Consider the following 19,334-nt stretch of genomic DNA (forward strand, 5'->3'; position numbering starts at 1 on the left):
AATCACCGAGTGTATAAGAAGAACCTGCTTGCTAGAAGGAGATAAGAGCTAATCCTTAATGATTAAGCATCCTACTTAAATGTCAAGCCTAGTCGGATCATGATTATATTTTTTTTAATAATTTTTTTATTTAGGAAATGTTAGCTTTACTTTTTTTCCCCCCAAAAAAAGTTTATTCTAACAGTCTTTTTTATTTAACCTCCTGTAAATTGCCTGTTCAAAGTCCTACTTTCTGACATTCACAAAGGAGTAGATGTTATTGGCAGCTACGTCTCCATACAAAGTGCATTCACTGTCAAAGATGGCACCCCATTAAAATATAGAACTAACCATTCCTGATGCCTTTCAGCCTACAAAAGCCTGCCAAGCAAGATTGTGATCTGGCATTGCAAAGTGGCACTTAAAAATAATTAAAATGCCGCTGTCTTCACATGTGTAGTTATACAGATTTACATAGACACGCCCTGATATTATTTTGATTTATTATTATTATTATTATTATTATTATTATTATTATTATTATTATTATTATTATTATTTACTGTTATTATCACTAATAGTAACAATTGTGTTTTTCTTTATCATGATCGTGACTACCTTGCTTACTTTGGGTTTGATCCAGTTCCCACTGAAATCAAGGGGAATTCTTCTGTTGATGTTAAGTGGGAGCAGAATCAGAGCCAAGGCCTTCAAAAGCAAAACACCAAAGCAGAAGCCCCATCCTGTCCCAATTGAAGGGAGAAGAAAACATCCATTACTTTCAACGGGAGCAGGATTGGGCCAAAAGAACAGGCTTGATTTTAATTTCATTTTTATTTTTAGGTCTTTTTTCCCCCTCCTGTCTCAAATATTCCCCCCACACCTTTCCTACTTCCTTCTCCCCTTTTTGATTTAATTTGCAATGATCTTCTTCATTTTTTAGGGCAGCAGCTGAATGGGCCACATTTAGGGAAAAAAAAGTATATATATATATTAAAAAAAAGTGAACTGTTGGATTACACCTTTGACATATCAGCAAATATCAGTCAAGCTGAAGACTTCAGACCTATTCTCTCTTTGATTGTTTAGACTGTAACATTTCTTCAAGAAAAGTATCACATCTGCTGACTTCGAAGGACATACGCTTGAAAACAAACACATAAAGTAAAATCAGAGCAGGAGGAAGATGAACCGGGGTTTCTGAAGAGACACTGATATCACCACAGCGGCTTTTCTTCAAACAGGAGATGCAAACCTGGATTCTGGCAAAGGAGTGCCTGTTTGCCACCAAGGATGCAGTTACCATGCAAGACCCATGGTAACAGTCACTGAGCATCTTTATCTGTCATTCCTTAGCTATATAGGGACCAAAGGACAAAACTTTTTACCGCAGACTTGTAGCTGTATGTAAAATATGGAAGTTCTTTCCTTTTCTCTGAGCTGTTCCTAAAACAGTTTTTGAGAGCGATTATATGAAATATGTAAAACATTAAAAAAAAAAAAAAATTACAAATGCTTAAATGCTTTTAAAACGGCAAGATAATAGCTCTTTGATACTTTGGGAGGTTCTTTGGTTATACATTAATTAGAGTCTATGAAGCTTTCATATGGTTTTCTGTATAATACGCAAGGATTGCGTTGTCAAAGGCAGGTAAGATGGATATCTATGAAAAGCAAAAAAAGGTAAATAAATAAATACATAATTAAGTACATAAAAAGGCATAGAAAAGAGAAAGGAAAGATGGTTGATATTAAATGGAAAACAAAAGGGTTTGTAAATGCTTCTAACTCTCCCCATTTAAAGTCCTAATAGTTGTACAGAATTTAAAAAAAAAGAAAGTTTAAAATACCTATATAATAGAAAAAAAATTAGACAACATAAAAATAAAAAGGCAAAAAAAATAATACTACATAGAAGTTAGCGTTAATGCTAAAAACAAAGATGTTGTAGAACTGTAATTTTTGTAGAGTTTAGATTGAGCATAAATTCCTACTCTCTGCCAATTGCTGTTGGATGCTGTTATTTATCAAGGAGAAAAAGGAGAAAAATGGCTATTTTGGCAGCTTTTTTAACTGCAAGCATTCCAGCGATTAAAAAAATAAACAAGACAAGACTCAATTCTGTAGACAATGCAAATGGGAAAAAAAAAAAAACAGCTGTCTTTCTATCAGACGTTAGTTCTAACTTGAACAACAAAACACAGCTAAACGCTTCATGTCTTCATGATCTGCTGTCCGCAAAATTCCCATCATCCTATGCTTCAGTAGCTTCCATATTTGCTCTAGAAATCTTCAGGGCAAGGGATTAGCCTAGTACCTTAATCTTAAAAAAAAAAAAAAAAAGAAAGAAAAAAAAAAAAAAAAAAAAAAAACCCAAAAAAAACCCCAAAAAAACACATAAAAACAAACAAAAAAAAAAAACTTAAAAAAAAAAAACCATAAAAGTAAACTAAAGAAACAATCTCTTTGAAGAATTTCTGAAACTGTTTACAAGGAATTTTGAAAAACAGGGGGATGTTTAAAAAATAAAAAAGATGCTGGCTCTGTTTTCTGTAAATAAATTTGCATATTTTGTAGGACTTTTAATTGTAATGATAGAGAAAAAACAAGGAAAACTATTTAATGAAAGCACGATATTTATCTTTGGTAAATGACTTTAGAGCAGTTAAAAATAAGACATTGCTTTAAAAAAATCTGACTCAGAAAAAACAATGAATTATTTAAGAACACATATATTTTAAAGTATATCATATTTATTATAATTTATTTTCACAGTCTTAAAACTTGATTTACATAATTCTCACACTTGTTTGCATTGATTGAGCAGTGTGATAATTGCTTTCAATTATTTATTTGGTTATACAATAGTTTTTGGTTTATGCTCTTGTTTGTTTTTCTCAGTATTTTTTATCTTGATCTCAAACTTTCTTTCTTTGTTGTTTTTCCTTGTTGCTTTTTTTCTTTCCGTTTTTTTTTTAATGTTAATTTTGATTACATATTGGGCCTGACCGTGCAGTCCTTACTCTTCCAAAACTCTCATGGGGATATAACGAGCATTTTGCCAGAGTAAGGACTGAAGCAAACTGAGCCCACAGCTAGGAAGTACAGATGTGTAACGCAGCTGCAGTTCCATACAACTGCTCTTTCACTCTCAATTCCCTAAAACTCCTTGTAATCTTCTGTAATTATTGAATGACGCTTTCCAGCTTAGCCCTAAATAAAGCACAGTTTAAAAAAAAAAAAAAAAAAAAAAAAAAAAAAAAAAGCCGTGTTCTTTACTTCTTGATGGCTTTTCTTAATGTGTTTGCTTTGAGAACAAAATGAATCTATTTCAACTCTTTCATTAATATACATTGTTTGAGTTTCAGAACAAATCCCTTTGTTATATAAAATGTATCTCATTGGATTGAATTAATGACACTGTTTCATTTAATGTCTGCTTGATATTCCAGTGTGGTTTACCTTAAACCTAGTAGGTTAGAAGATCAAATAACGGTACATACAAATTAGTGTCATTGTAGCTTCCATTTGAAGCCTGTTGTTTGATTTCACGCTCATGGTTTTTTCATGCTGAGAAGTATAGAGGCCAATGCTTGGGACGTTGCTCCTTTTGCTGCTTTGGGAAAACTCTGTGAAATTCAGCAGTCTCCAGAGATGAGGCTCCATTTCTTCCTCAGCATCCCTCACATCATGTCTTTTGAATGGTTATTTTCCTTTCCCCTGAAATGGCTGTACCAAATCAGCTGAGCTGAGGTTGGGGCTGAGATCAGGAGCCTTTACATTTTCTCCCTGATTCTTGCAGCCACATCTGCATTTGGACAAGTTGTACAGGCTAAATCCACCTCTAAATGAGACTAATGTGCTTGTCCATAATTTGAACTCCATTGGAAGGAGTTCTGTTAGTAGGAGCTCCTATTATTAATACTATCAGTTACTTAAGTCTGTTCAAGGCAGTAGAAATAAATGAAATATAAATAAGATGATTAATTCAATGAGGGAGCACGGTCACTATTTGCTTTTCTTCTGACGGTAAAGACAAATACAGAAGAGCACATACACCAAACCCATCCCTGCTCTTCAGCAGAGAATATGCTCTGCAGAGGACAGAGCAGGCTAGAAATGTGGGAACTGGTATCAGATGTCACTGAGAGAAAATGAGCACTAGATTTCCAGTAAGAAGAGGTTCCTATTCCAGAAGCTATTCAATATCCTGCCCTGAGCTGCAGGGATGAGCAGATGGCCTCTTAAAGCACGGCCTCTTACCTGTGCTAGGTTGAGAATAAAGTGTGGGGAAGGGCTGATGAAAATCACTACTTGAAGGAAGAAAACCTCACAGCAAACAGGGAAGACTCAATTTCTCAAACTGGCATAGCAAAGGGAGAACAAAAGGTGCGGCGTGATTGTCTCCCCTCTTCCCAGGCCACCTTTCATACCCTCCTCTGTGACTTTCAGTGTCCCCAGAGCTCTTCCCTTCCCTGCTCGAGGTAGATGCTGTGTCCCTGCAGTGTGAGTCACATCCTGAGGGATCTGCAAGAACACATCCATGTCATCCAAGCAGGATGGGCTGCACCCCAGGGGCATCCAGCTGGGAACATTTCTGGTCAATGAGATACAGCTGGGGGCTGTTGACTGATGATTGTGAGACAAGATTTTGTCTTGTTTCAGGTACCCTGCAATACACACCAGATAAAATATCCAGTATTGGAGGGCAATCAGCTCCCAAGGGGAGACCAGAAAACACTATTAAAGATGATTCTACAACTTAGGTCAATACCCCAAAAATGTTTCACTTTCCAGAGACCCTTTGGGGTTACTGAACTGGGGAAACTGGAAACGAGGACCAGCAGGGACAACCAGTGACACAAGAGAGACCATGCCTGGCCATGACCTTTCTCCCACGACATCCCCATGCATTACACTGCAAGATGAAGAAGTGGTCAAATCTCCAAGTTCAGCCACCAGTGAACAGGGAAGCACCACAAGGCTGTCAGCCCACTGGAGGTTCATTTACACTGGTGTGCTGGGAAATAAAGCACTGCTGTCAGCGCACTGCTCTCAGCACACTGCTGCCTAAACCAAGTGATGGGTACTTGCCATACTCAGCTCTCTGGCTGTGGTAGAGGCACAGACTAGGACAGAATGGGCTAAAGCACAGAATGGACTAAATGTAGACATGGTCTTACAGCAGGTTAAAACACCCTTCTCCTGGCTGTAGAGACAGACCATCCCTGATTTAATTGCTTGTCTCAGTGTCTTAGTTTAGATAGACAGGTATCTGCCAGGGAGGGTTGGAGTCTCCCTTAAAATGTAAGCCCCTCCCCCCTTTTCCAAATTATCATAAATTTGCAATTAAAAGGCTGTCAGGCAGAGATTTTGGGAATAGGTATAGCAGTTCTTTACTAGCGATATAAAAATACAGATGTTGTAGTACAGAAGAATAAGCAAACAAATAAACAAACAAGAAATCCTAGAAAAAAAACCCCTGACAGAGTCAGAAAATACAACCTGACACCCTGTTGGTCAGGGTGTTGGAAGCAGTCCAAAGTAAACCCTCCTGGAGTGGCAGATGTGGTTCTGTTGGAGTAGAGATGATCCTGTTGAAAAAAAAAAAAAAAAGGGGGTCCAGTAATGGTGAGATGGGTCCAGTCTTCCTCCAGGGATCTGGTGGAAAACTGGATACCTAGTGGGACTGTGGCTCCTTTTTATCTAGGTTAGGCTCCTCCTCCCTGTGTGGAGCAGCTTACAATAGTGCAGTGTAATGTGTCATGTCATTGGTGAGCTCTTAATGGTCCATTAGCAGAAGACATTCCCATGGAAGTAGTGAAACAATGAAGAGAGATAAGTAGCACTCCGCTATCTGATAAGTGACACTGACCCATTTGGGCAAAGATAAGCAATTCTGCTCCACCCAGACGGAATAGAATAATATGCTCTTTACAAAACCCATGACATTATCCACCCCTTATTCTATTACCATCTGCATCATACCTAACACAATGAACCTTTACACTCAATTCTCACTTAGGATTAGGTTTCCTTGTGGTACACAACTGGTTTCCCCATTTTTTTGCATTACCCACCAAGTGTAACCAGGTCCTTGAGCAAAAACAGTCCCACGAATTGGTTCACCTTTGCCTGAGGTAGGATTAATCCAAACAGTCTTTCCTAAAATGCCTTTCATGTGTACCACAGGGACTTTATCTCCATCCACTGTGTGCAAGCGTTAAGACTGGGCAGGACCAGCTCGATTGACAGATCCTCGAGTGTTGACCATCCATGTGGCCTTTGCTAAGTTCATTTCCCAACTTTTGAAGGTTCCCCCACCAAGTGCTTTCAGGGCAGTCTTTAGTAATCCATTGCACCTTTCAACTTTCCCGGCAGCCGGTGCATGATAAGGAATGTGATATATCCATTCAATGCCATGTTCTCTAGCCCAGGTGTTGATAAAGCTGTTCTTGAAATGGGTCCCATTGTCCGACTCGATTCTCTCAGGGGTGCCATGTCTCCACAAGACTTGTTTTTCCAAGCCCAGGATGGTGTTCCGGGCAGTAGCATGAGGCACAGGGTAGGTCTCCAACCATCCAGTGGTGGCTTCCACCATGGTTAGCACACAGCACTTGCCCTGGCAGGTTTGGGGAAGGGTGATGTAGTCAATCTGCCAGGCTTCCCCATATTTATATTTGGATCACCGCCCACCATACCATAAGGGCTTCACCCGCTTGGCTTGCTTGATTGCAACACACGTCTCACAGTCATGGATGACCTGAGAAACACTGTCCATGGTTAAATCCACCCCTCGGTCTCGTGCCCACTTATAGGTGGCATCTCTGCCCTGATGACCTGAGGCATCATGGGCCCATCGAGCTAGGAACAACTCTCCCTTGTGTTGCCAATCTAAATCTATCTTTGACACTTCTATCTTTGCAGCCTGATCTACCTGCTCGTTGTTTCGGTGTTCCTCATTAGCCCGACTCTTGGGAACATGGGCATCTACATGGCGGACTTTCACAGGCAGCTTCTCTACACGAGTGGCAACGTCCTTCCATTCATCAGCAGCCCAGATTGGTTTTCCCCTACGCTGCCAGTTGGCCTTTTTCCACCTTTCCAGCCAGCCCCACAGAGCACTGGCTACCATCCACGAATCAGTGTAGAGGTAGAGCTTTAGCTACTTTTCTCTTTCAGCAATGTCCAAGGCCAATTGAACAGCTTTTGAGTTCAGCAAGTTGACTTGATCCCCCTTCTCCTTCAGTGGCTTGTGCAACCTGTCGTGTGGGGCTCCATACGGCTGCTTTCCACTTGCGGTTCATCCCTATGATGCGACAGGAACCGTCAGTGAAAAGAGCGTAGTGTGTTTCTTCTGCTGACAGTTGGTTGTACGGAGGAGCTTCTTCAGCTCTTGTCACTTGTTCCTGCTCCTCTACTGTAAGACCAAAGTTTTCACCTTCTGGCCAGTTGGTAATTACTTCCAAAATCCCAGGGCGATTTGGGTTTCCAATGCAGGTGTGATAAGAGCAGTCCATTTGCTCCGTGTGGCATCGGTGGCATGGTGGGTGGAGGGAGCCTTTCCTTTAAACATCCACCCCAGCACTGGTAGTCGGGGTGCCAGGAGGAGTTGTGCTTCTATGCCAATTACCTCTGAGGCAGCTTGAACTCCTTCATAGGCGGCCAAGATCTCCTTCTCTGTGGGAGTGTAGTTTGCTTCGGACCCTCTGTAACTTCTGCTCCAGAATCCCAGTGGTCAGCCTCGGGTCTCCCCTGGCACCTTCTGCCAAAGGTTCCAGGACAAACCGTTGTTCCCGGCTGCAGAGTAAAGCACATTCTTCACACCTGGTCCTGTCCTGACTGGGCCGAGGGCTACTGCATGAGCAATCTCCTGCTTGATCTGGGCAAAGGCTTGTTGCTGTTCAGGGCCCCAGTGGAAATTGTTCTTCTTGCGGGTAACCAGGTAGAGAGGGCTCACAATATGGCTGTACTCTGGAATGTGCATTCTCCAAAAGCCTATGGCACCTAGGAAAGCCTGTGTTTCCTTCTTGCTGGTCGGTGGAGACATTGCTGTGGTCTTGTTGATGACCTCAGTGGGAATCTGCCGCCATCCATCCTGCCACTTTACTCCCAGGAACTGGATCTCTCTGGCAGGTCTCTTGACTTTGCTCTTCTTGATGGCAAAACTGGCTTCCAGGAGAATCTGGATGATCTTTTTTCCTTTCTCAAACACTTCAGCTGCAGTCTTCCCCCACACAATGATATCATCGATGTACTGTAGATGTTCCGGAGCCTCACCCTTCTCCATTGCAGCCTGGATCAGCCCATGGCAGATGGTGGGGCTGTGTTTCCACCCCTGGGGCAGCCAGTTCCAGGTGTACTGCACGCCCCTCCAGGTGAAAGCAAACTGAGGCCTGCATTCTGCAGCCAGAGGAATGGAGAAAAATGCATTGGCAATGTCAATAGTGGCATACCACCTCGATGCCTTGGACTCCAGCTCATACTGAAGTTCCAGCATGTCCAGCACAGCAGCGCTCAGCGGTGGAGTCACTTCATTCAATGCACGATAGTCCACAGTCAATCTCCATTCTCTGTCAGACTTGTGCACAGGCCAGATGAGGCTGTTGAAGGGTGAGTGGGTTTTGCTGACCACCCTTTGGCTCTCCAGCTCACAGATCATCTTGTGGATGGGGATCACGGCATCTCGATTTGTCCAATACTGCCGGTGGTGCACCGTCAAAGTGGCAACAGGTACTTGTTGTTCTTCTACCTTCAGGATTCCCACTGTAGATGGGTTCTCTGATAGTCCCGGCAAGGTGTTCAACTGCATAATGTTCTCTGTTTCCATGGCAGCTATTCCAAAAGCCCATCTGAGTCCTTTAGGGTCTTTATAATATCCATTCCTGAGGAAGTCTATGCCCAGAATACACTGAGCCTCTGGGCCAGTCACAATCGGAAGTTTCTGCCACTTCTTCCCGGTCAGGCTCACCTCGGCTTCAACCAGAGTCAATTCCTGTGATCCCCCCGTCACCCCGGCAATGGAAATCGGTTCTGCCCTCACATGTCCTGATGGCATTAGAGTACACTGTGACCCAGTATCTACCAAAACTTCATATTTTTGTGGCTCTGATGTGCCAGGCCATCGAATCCACACAGTCCAAAAACCCGATTTTCTTGTGCCGCTTCCTGGCTAGAGGCAGGGCCCCTCTAGCACTGGTTATTATTCCCTTCTTAGACAAACATGGTAGAGGTTCCTTCGAGGGAATCTGACACAGCATTCCCACCTTCATAATACCTGGCAGCTTGCTCATGGGAGGCTGAGGCTACCTTCATTCTAGTGGAACTCCCTCTGTTAACGTTTCTCTCCTTGAGCTCACGTACTCATGCTGCCAGGACAGAAGTGGGTTTCCCATGCCACACTCCCATGTCCTCCCCATGGTCTCGCAGATAAAACCACAGGTCAGCTCGAGGGGTGTACCCTCTCTCTCCCGCTGGGGGATGTTGGGCTCTGATTATGGGGCCTGTGACTCGCACTGGTGCTACATGGGAACTGTTCTTTCTCATTTCCTTCATCTCCCTCATCTCCTCTTTGAGTTCCTTCACCACTGCAGAGACATGAGCCTGCATTGGGCCACTGATCATACTTTCATAAATTCTGAGCTTGTTGGCAACAGAACCCACTGTCTCTCGGTTATCCTCGGCATTAATTGTTGCGATGAATGTGGTGTATTGAGATGGTCCATGAGCTGCCGGATTCCGCAACATGTGCCCTTGTGCATTTAACCTTGTTGGGGTCATTATCATGCTGTCCGGTCCTCCCAAAAAGTACTTCCAACACTGCCACTTCTCTTAAATGTTGGATTCCTTCTTCAAGGGTCTTCCAGTGCATTCTATTGTTGTGCTCTTGCATTCTGTCTCTGTGGACAAATCTCTCTCTCACACTCATTAGAAGTCGTTCCCAAAGGGAAAGGGGCCTTTGCTCTCTTACAAATACCTGATTTATACCTGAGTCCTGGGTCAAGGGTCCCAAATTCCTTGCTTCAGCACTATCCAGTTGTACGCCTGTACCCATAAGGTCCCAGACTCGAAGTAGCCAGGCTGTATAAGCCTCACATCCTCGTTGTACAATATCTTTTTGCAGATTACGTAGACTTTCATACAACAGGGACTCAGTGATGATCTCAACCTGTGGCTCTTCTGTGGATTGTGAGGACCCTCCTTTCTTATCCTTAATACCAGGATCTGACGATTTCACTTTACACTTCCTTGTTTCCACAGGGGCGACTGCTGCTGGCTGTGGCTGCCCTTGTGGTTCAGCTGGAACCTGGACTGTTGTAACATCTGTGGGTTCCACTGCTGCACCATCAGTCTCTGCCTTCTCGGGGCAGGGGGAGGGTTTTTCATGAGCTGGGGAAATGTACTCCCTCAGCATCTGGCCCATCTCTTTTACCAGAACCTCAACCCAATCCGGGTGGGTCCTTTCTGAGGCAGGCTGTGGGGCAGAGTCAGGCTCTGGGGTATCATCCCTATTCTGTGGGGTAGGTATCAGGGTGGTTATCCAGGTCAATCTTCCCTTATCTCTGAATGCTAAATAAAATACGCTTATTAGCAGCACCAGCCATTGTATGATATCATTAGCATTCAGAGAGGATTTAAACCCTTCAAAACCTGGTGGGGCAGACCCAAAAAGGTGGGTAAAGGGTTGGGAAAAAAACTCCCCCGGTGTCATTTCCTCGCAGTAGGTAGCATTGTTAAAGTAACTCCAAAAACACGCAGTTAGTGTACGATAGCCCTGAATCCATGTGCCTGCCTTCCAGAGGAAATTAAAAATCCATGAGCTCTTTACCTTATTAAGCCATAAAAAAACCTGGATGACAGTCACAGTAGCTTTAGTTATGGGGCCCATATTTAGATAAGGGCTTGCAAATGGCAGAAGAACAGCCACAACTACGTGCCCCCCAAAACAGGGAAAAGTGGACCACATGATGCTGTCCAACAAGGCTTCTATACACAAGAACTTAGGTCACCAAAGAACTGCTATTCTTTTTTCCTTTCAATGCCCTCTAGCCCCACACTGGGCGCCAAAATCTGTCTTGGTTTAGATAGACAGGTATCTGCCAGGGAGGGTTGGAGTCTCCCTTAAAATGTAAGCCCCTCCCCCCTTTTCCAAATTATCATAAATTTGCAATTAAAAGGCTGTCAGGCAGAGATTTTGGGAATAGGTTCGTTACTAGGGATATAAAAATACAGATGTTGTAGTACAGAAGAATAAGCAAACAAATAAACAAACAAGAAATCCTAGAAAAAAAACCCTGACAGAGTCAGAAATACAACCTGACACCCTGTTGGTCAGGGTGTTGGAAGCAGTCCAAAGTAAGGCCTCCTGGAGAGGCAGATGTGTTTCTGTTGGAGTAGAGATGGTCCTGTTGAAAAAAAAAAAAAAAAAAGGGGTCCAGTAATGGTGAGATGGGTCCAGTCTTCCTCCAGGGATCCGGTGGAAATCTGGATACCTAGTGGGACTGTGGCTCCTTTTTATCTAGGTTAAGATGATTTGGCTCCTCCTCCCGGTGTGGAGCAGCTTACAATAGTGCAGTGTAATGTGTAATGTCATTGATGAGCTCTTAATGGTCCATTAGCAGAAGACATTCCCATGGAAGTAGTGAAACAATGAAGAGAGATAAGTAGCACTCCACTATCTGATAAGTGACACTGACCCATTTGGGCAAAGATAAGCAATTCTGCTCCACCCAGACGGAATAGAATAATATGCTCTTTACAAAACCCATGACACTCAGAGACACTCCATGCTTCTCTCCAGAAGAAGTTCATCCACTTACCCTGCAGATGCTGTTAAGCAAAACAAATTGCAGCACAAGTCTGTTTCAGCATGGGGCTTTGTTGTGGGGCAGGCAACTATCCAAAGAAACATCACAATCTGAATCAATGAAAATGAAGAGAGAGGCCAGGTCCACCTGAAAGCCTGTAGCTGCATGTCTGTGTGCACCAGCACACAGAACGTTCTTACAGAGGTTCAAAAGCCATAGCATGTTTGATGCTGACTCCTCTCTCTAGTTTATAGTTGCTAAGTCACATTACATGAAACTAAAGGGTTGTTTAAAGGTCAAACACTCATCTTTCACCAATGTGCTCCTTGGTACCACTGTGATTATAGTAAACTTCAATCCCTTACCCAAGGCAATCTTTGGTACAAGAACACGGCATGGTTTGCTATCATTCTTTGAGGAGTCCCATGAAGGCATCTCAATCAATAATCACATTTTCATGTCCCTAAAAAGCAGTTCATACCCTCCCGGAGTCACTTTTCTCTATCAGCATTTCTTGACGTAGGCACTGAGCCACTCTCTTTTTGCACCACACAAGGTAAAACAATTCCTCTTCTCAGCTCCATTCCATTCCCACTCAAGGCAGATGTCCATTAGAAAACTTTATTTTATAAAAGGACTCTGAATAAGGCTGAAAGTTCTTCCTGTTTTCCCTTGGTATAACAAATATTAAAATAATGTTTGGAAATGTCCTTGGAAGGCAAAGTCAGGACTTTTCCACCTCCAATATTTCACTTTCCAACAGCATATTTCTCCCAGTCCCAAATATGACCTGGGGGCAGAGACTGTCCCATAACCCTAGAACCATGGAAGGTGTTTGTGATCCCAGAAATAACTCACATGTCACAGGGGGCCTGGCAGATGGGGAAACACATCATCAGGTGCTTCAGTGCAACACTGTGCAAGATTGTGCTCTGCACCCCTTGGAGAAGGAAGCTGCTTGATGCTCTTCCTTAGTAATGCCCCTTAGCAAAGCTCCTTTGAAATGGTCTGACCTGTTCTGCCACTCCAGAGCCAGTGAAATGGGAATAGGCTGAAAACTCAAGGTAGCCAACTGTTGAGCCTGAAAATGTCTTTTGGAATAGACATTGCTGTCTACTTGTTGAGGAAATCAGTTCTTAAAACAGGTTTCAATACCACAGCTTCTCTCTCACTACGGTAACACTCACATTAGAGCAAACACATCCCCAAAAAGCACTCAGAAGGTCCCAAATCAGAGCCCATGTGTTTCATTTATTAAGGGTATGAGGTCACTCTGGTATCTCAATGGAATTGTTTGAGTTGAGAGGAACCTTTAAAGGTCATCTAGTCCAATCCCCCTGCCTTGAGTAGGGGCTGGATCAGGTCACTCAGAATCTCATCCCTCTGCACACTTACCCTCACCATTGTGCAGGCTTCTGTTAATGCCCACACAACCTGAAACCTTCCCCACATTGCCTCTGAGGAACCTCTGTAATGCCAGCACTAGTAAACGCATAGCAGATGCTGGTGGGAAGAAACACCCTCAAAGCAAACATCCTCTCACCATGGCATTCATGAGCTATCCTGAATTCTGTGTCTCACTCTGGTAAGTGCTGACCTTAGCATGGACCACCTCCAGCAAGCAAGATGGGGAAAGGTGTTTCCTTGCACAGGTACAGGTAAGCACATGCCCTCCTCCTGTAAGCAGCAGCCTTGCAAGGTGTGGTGCATACATATGAGACAGAAGGAGAGCATTGTACAGGACACTGGCTCTCACCTTGGTACTCCTTAATCTGCTTCTTGTGGCATTTTCTTGGGGTGTAGTCATTGCTGGGTTGCAGCTATTGCTTTCAGCACTCAAAAAGAAGAGATACAAACATGCAGGTTTGCTGTCAACTGGTGAGTGGTTAGGTTAACTCTCTCCAGTGGGGAACCACAGCCTGACATCCCAAAAATGGGTGCCTCTCTCCCCCTCCAGAGAGAGAGAGGCCCTATAAATTTCTCCGCACCCTTTGGGTCAGATCGGATCACATATTTTGGTTTTTTCCATACACAGCACAGAGAATGCAATTGCCTAATCCAGTGTGGTGAGTCCTACCAGATAGCAAAACACCCACAAAGAGGCATCATGACTGTGATGCCTCCTTTGTGAATCCCTCCTACAGAGGGTGAGAGATGATTCCGCTTCAGCGAGCAACAGAACAGACTCCTAAACTGGAATGGTTTTCGGGAGGCATATTGTACACAGATCCTCCTACCACCTCCTACAAGAAAAGATTACCTTCTTTCAGCTAGAACAAAGAACTATTAAGTCAGACAATGGGCCTAGCAGCATTGGTGAACCATCTGTCATCAAGTGTTAAACATTAGCAATGTCTTTTTTAAGCCAAGCCAATAGGAGCCCCCAGCCACTGTTACAATGGCACACAAGCACAGATGAGAAGTGTCAGCCCAACTTATCCTTGTTTTAACTCCTTCCACTCTGTCTGTTGTGTTCCTACTGCGTCCTGTAGCAACTCCAGCACATGCAGGACCACACAGATTTCTCACAATAACCATCAAATTACACTTTGCACCACATTTCACGCACATGTAGCAGATTTGGGGTGCTCTGGGGTGCAGGCTGATTTGTTTTGAGAGCTGGCAAGCAGGAGACTGATATGAGACAATTTCCTTTCCAGACCCAACTCTGCTAACTCCAAGGGACAGCTACCCCAAACACCTCTAATCGTGGTCCAGAGCCCAAATGGCAAAGAGGGTCTGAGTCCCTGTGCACAACTCCAAGAGCTGATTAGCAGCAAGCAGCCAAGTGTAGGATAGGAGATGGAAGATGATACATGAGATTTAGACTGAGACACATAGAAGACTGAGGAGAGCAGGCTGACCCTTTAACATACATCAGGCTCCTCTGCCCAGCCTAAGCATCCCACTCAGTCAAATATCCTGTTCTGGGTTGTACAGAACAGCCCAAGCCAAACCTGGATAAAGAGCTAGAGAGCTACCTGATTCTGCAGATTAAACTTTGTAGTTTAAGCAGGAGTTATCCTGTATCTGGCTTATTTACACCTTTCAATTTCCAGCCCAAAAACCTGACCATAAAGCTTTACTAAGAATGTATTTTTTCTCCTTGATTAGCAAGCTTTTGCAGTGCTGGGAGGGTGCCGAGTTTGAGTGAAATACTGGACATTTAAGGTGTTTTGTTTTTTCTTGAAGTAAAGAATTCGCACAAAGAAACACATTTGCCTGAAAGACAGTTCAGTTTAACTGGAGACTGGGGAATTTTTCCTTTCATGGAAGGGTGGATACAACCAAATGTCAAATTTTAGGACAGGTTTTCACATATCAGATTTAAAGGAGCATTTCCTCCCCACAAACAGTGAAGAACAACAGGTGAAGGTCTGCAGCTGGGGTGAGAGGACAAACTTGGCCTGACTGGACCATGCTTTGCCTCTACACAGATCATGCAAAAGTCTTCGGTAGTCCTGGATCAGAGGGATGCCTATCACTGCCCATGAGCCCAGCAGGTTATCTGTTTTTTGCACTTTCAGCAGGGGACCCAGGAAAAGTGTGAGATGTCACTTCTCAGTGGTTGGTCCTGCAGGGCCTAAGCACACAGAGCTGCCTCTGTGTCCCACAGGTGACAGGCGGATAGTCATGGCCAAGCGTCACACCTGGCTAAATCAGGAAACAGCTTCCATGCAGGTGGAAACCAGGAAATTTCATTGGGGAGGTAGAGACTGAGAGAAGCCAAGTGAAGCGGAAAGTGAAACAGATTAGCCATGGTTTGTACTCACTATTTGAAATAGCCTCAGAGGGGGCACACATAGTCAGGTACTGCATGCAGGAGAGAAGTGCTGGTGTTTCTGTGCACCCTGAGATGAGCAGCAGCAACTTCCAGCCAACAGGCTTGAGGTGTGTTAAGGCTAAGAGGCCACAGGTTCACAGGAAAGCAGGATTCGAGGGGTGTCAATCCAGCTTCTCCCACTCTCTGGAAATATAAATTCAAAGACAAATATAGAAGAGGGACAAAACTGGAATTCGAGCCAAAGGGACAGTTATTGGTCAGCATCACATGGCAAGAACAAAAATGGTATGGAACAGAGACTTTGAGATCTTCAGCCATTTCACTTCATGATTAAACTGTGACAGGTTTGTCTGTGACTGTACTGTGGCTGAACTTGACTGTGACTGGGTGGATTGGAGGGTGGCATGCAGCACTGCACATGGTACACAGATCACAAGGTTCTTGTATGACCTGCCCTGCTGTCAAGTGGCACCATTTTCATGGTGACTGGAAACACCAATGAAGTAGGCATACTGCTCCACAAATTCTTGCAGTGGCTGGTCTTTTATAAAGCTCCTCCCATGCCTTTCCAACTGGGGTTGTGAAAAGCTTTCAACAATGTCCTCCTTCTGCAGCAAAATAAGTTAATAGGAATATTTACAACTGTTTTCAGTGAACACCTTACAAAAGTCAACAAGAAGCTGCAATTTTAGTGTGTCAAAGGAGCCAGAATATCCTGTCCCAACATGCCCATCTTTTACCCAATAAAATCCATGATTGGTGTGACAAGGTGTAGTAGACAAACAACTATGCTCCGTCATTCTTATGTGTGAAAATACCTTTAGCCCTTTGCTTTATCAGGCCTAAAGTCATTTCTTTGGCAATAAGATCAACAGAAACCTCTCCATTTTTCTTCCAACAGTTAAATTATTTATGAGCTTTGAAAATAATCCCACTTTGTCTTCTAACCCTAGTTTTGCATATATACATGTCAACCCTTGTGAATTCTTCAGCTAAAATATGCATTCATTACAAAAGCATTTCAGAGTATTTTTTTCTTTCCTCTTTATCTACTTGTTTGAATATGTTGTAAACTTGATTAATGTTGCCTTCTAATCTCTCTCTTTCTAGAGAGAACACCTGGAGCTCTTTTAACCTGCCTCAAATAAAAAAACCCAAGAGACAAACAACCCAAGTGGCAATGTCATACTTCTGCAAACTTTCATTTCCCTGGCCATGCATTTCTCTTCTAAGAGGGTGGACACATGGGCAAAACTTGTGTCAATGAACCTACAGGGCCGTGGGTTTCTTCTAGAGCCCCCTTCCTTATGCTCCTGGTAACCTACTCAGTTTCAAGCCTCTCTCAGGCTGCAATAGTTTGGGGAAATTTATGACAGCAATTCTTCTGGTTCCTTTCACAATGTGTTTTCCACTATTCTCATCTAGCACTTTGCCAACATGCATCATTTATTTAATATCAGTCACTAGCCGTATTGAGCTTTTTTTTTTTTTTTCTTTTTCGCTTTTTTTGTTGAGGACATTTCCCCCCACACCTGGAGAAATCATGCAGGTAAGTAACATCTGAGCCAACAGTCTGCCTTTTCTGCCTCCATCCAAAGCTTTCCAGGGGTATCAATCATCCCCGAACTAGGATTTTTCTCATTTTAATTATGCTAATATCACCATAATTTCATTCTCGTTAACAGCAATTGAGTTTCAGTCTCTGCAGATGGTGACGCTGGACAGTTACCAAGCCACATGCCATCTTGAGAGGAGGTTATGGACCAGTGCTTAGCCTGTGGCAGTGCTGCTCAGCACCGTTTCTGGGTTGCATTACTTCACTTTACCCATTTATGAAATGGCATATGCCTTTGCCTCATACTGGTTTTGGGATTTACAAAAAACACATCTAAAAATAGAGAGTCTGTTGCCCAGCTAGCTCATTCTTGTTACAATACAACCCTGCCTGCTTTGACTATTTCAGGTGAAGGCCAGAGAGGAATTATGCTATTAATTTAAAGTGGCTACAAAGAGGACAGACACCCTTCACAAGGAGCCTCAGGAGAAGACAGAGGAGAACAAATACAAGTTGCACCAGGAGAAGTTTATTCTCAACATAAGAAAGACATTTTTTACAGGGAAAACTATCAATCATCGAAACAGCCTTCCCTGGAATGTGGTAGTCTCCATCACTGGAGGTGTTCAGCATGCCATTGTATTCCACTGGGTGCTAGATAATCTCATCTAAGATCCCTTTCCCATAAAAATTTGGACTTTCTAGTTCTCTTCCAACATGGGATGTTTCATGACTCTGAATTCCCGTGGTTGTTGTAGGTGTGTGCAGACGTGTGACTATGTTACCATGATAGACACCAACCCACTGAACCTCCTCATGAGAGCAGGTGTAGTCCCCAAATCATGGCAGCACTGATGGGAAGGACCTCTGTGGTTTTCTCATGCAGCCTCCTACTGAAATCAGGTTGGGCCTTCTGAGTACGTCCCTTGTTATTCTCACAAAATAAAGCTTTAAAGGCTACACAGGTAAATTTGTATGACCACAATTTATGCTGTGGGACTGGAACCCAATGCAACCCCTCTCCTCACCACTGTCCAGCCTGGTAGATGGACCAGGGTTTGCTGCCATCTCCTTTCTGGACTGGGTTTCTCGTCAAGGAAAACCAGCATGGGTAGAATGAGTGGTGAGTACAAAAGCCGTCACCCAGAGAAATATTGGGGTATGCAAAGGGACCAGGACCTCAGTGCACATTATGAGGAACTACTCTGCCCCACACAGCAGCTCCAGGTCCCCCCAGTAGAGAATCGGTGGTTTTCCAGATGAACCCTGGATAATCCACCAATGACTGTCCTCACCAGGCCTGGTCCACCTGTACCACCTGTGAGCTACTCACATGTTCCAGACACAATCCTCAGCTCTAAGCTAAGGGAACTCCCACTGCTTCCTGGTTGACAGGCAGAGGAAACTTCAACTTAAAGCTGGCTACAAGTCAGAAATCAATACAGCATAAACCAAACTGCACCAGTTCTGCAGGAAAGGCCTGACATTGTGACTGAAAGTGTGATGAATGATTTTTACATGAATTTGATGTTTGGGTTGTTGGGGTATTTAATCCAAGTACAGAGTCTGGTAAGGCAAATAGAAGTTATGATAGACTATTGCAGCTTTCTGGTCTGAAAAACATATTAAAATCTCTTCAGGAGATGATATCTGACCAGCTTCTTATGCAGCTGTTGCCTCATCCTACTCCATTTGACAGCTGACCTCCCTAATAAACAAAGTAAGACACAGATGGCAGCTGCACAGCTGAGGTGAACATGAAATGGTCTCTATGACAGCCCAGAAGAGCCATTGTTTTCCCATCCCTAAATCAGATGACAATCTAGGATCCCAGCCAGACCTTTCTTCCCCCAAGCATTAAGAGCACACAAGGAATGAAGAGGCACCATAGTCAAAAGGGTGAGAAACAGTTCTAGTAAGATTTTATATTGCAGCAGGTCTTCAGATACTTTTAAGGTATACTCTTAATCCATGGAAAGGACTTTGATTTTCTTTTATTATTTCATATGTTGGTGGGGGATTAATTAAAATATGAGAGAGAGCACCTTGTAAGGGCAAAAGGCTTTGAATTCTGCTTGCTGTTCAGGATGACAACAGTATTTATGCTGATGGCCAAAAAGGGCATTTCTGACTCTGATTCCATTTCCAGAAAACATTAACTTTACCTTACAGTGTATTATTTGAATCGGCGCACGTCGCCAGGGGTTGA

The 19,334-nt window shown here is 43.5% G+C and overlaps 1 protein-coding gene across 10 annotated transcripts in view; it reads left to right on the forward strand.

Moving 5' to 3' along the window:
* CELF4 (CUGBP Elav-like family member 4) overlaps positions 1-1,818 on the forward strand; it is a 698,573-nt gene extending 696,755 nt beyond the window's left edge. For 9 of the 10 annotated variants that reach the window (XM_066180884.1, XM_066180886.1, XM_066180891.1 and 6 more), the window contains one exon: positions 923-1,818. The gene's annotated coding sequence lies outside the window, so the exon portion shown is untranslated. The remainder of the gene's footprint in view (positions 1-922) is intronic. The other variant, XM_066180885.1, reaches the window with a different exon arrangement.
* The last annotated feature ends 17,516 nt before the right edge of the window (positions 1,819-19,334 follow it).

This window comes from Chamaea fasciata, unplaced genomic scaffold, assembly GCF_029207755.1.
Source record: "Chamaea fasciata isolate MVZ Bird 193981 ecotype frontalis unplaced genomic scaffold, bChaFas1.0.hap1 SCAF_4, whole genome shotgun sequence".
NCBI lineage: Eukaryota > Metazoa > Chordata > Aves > Passeriformes > Sylviidae > Chamaea > Chamaea fasciata.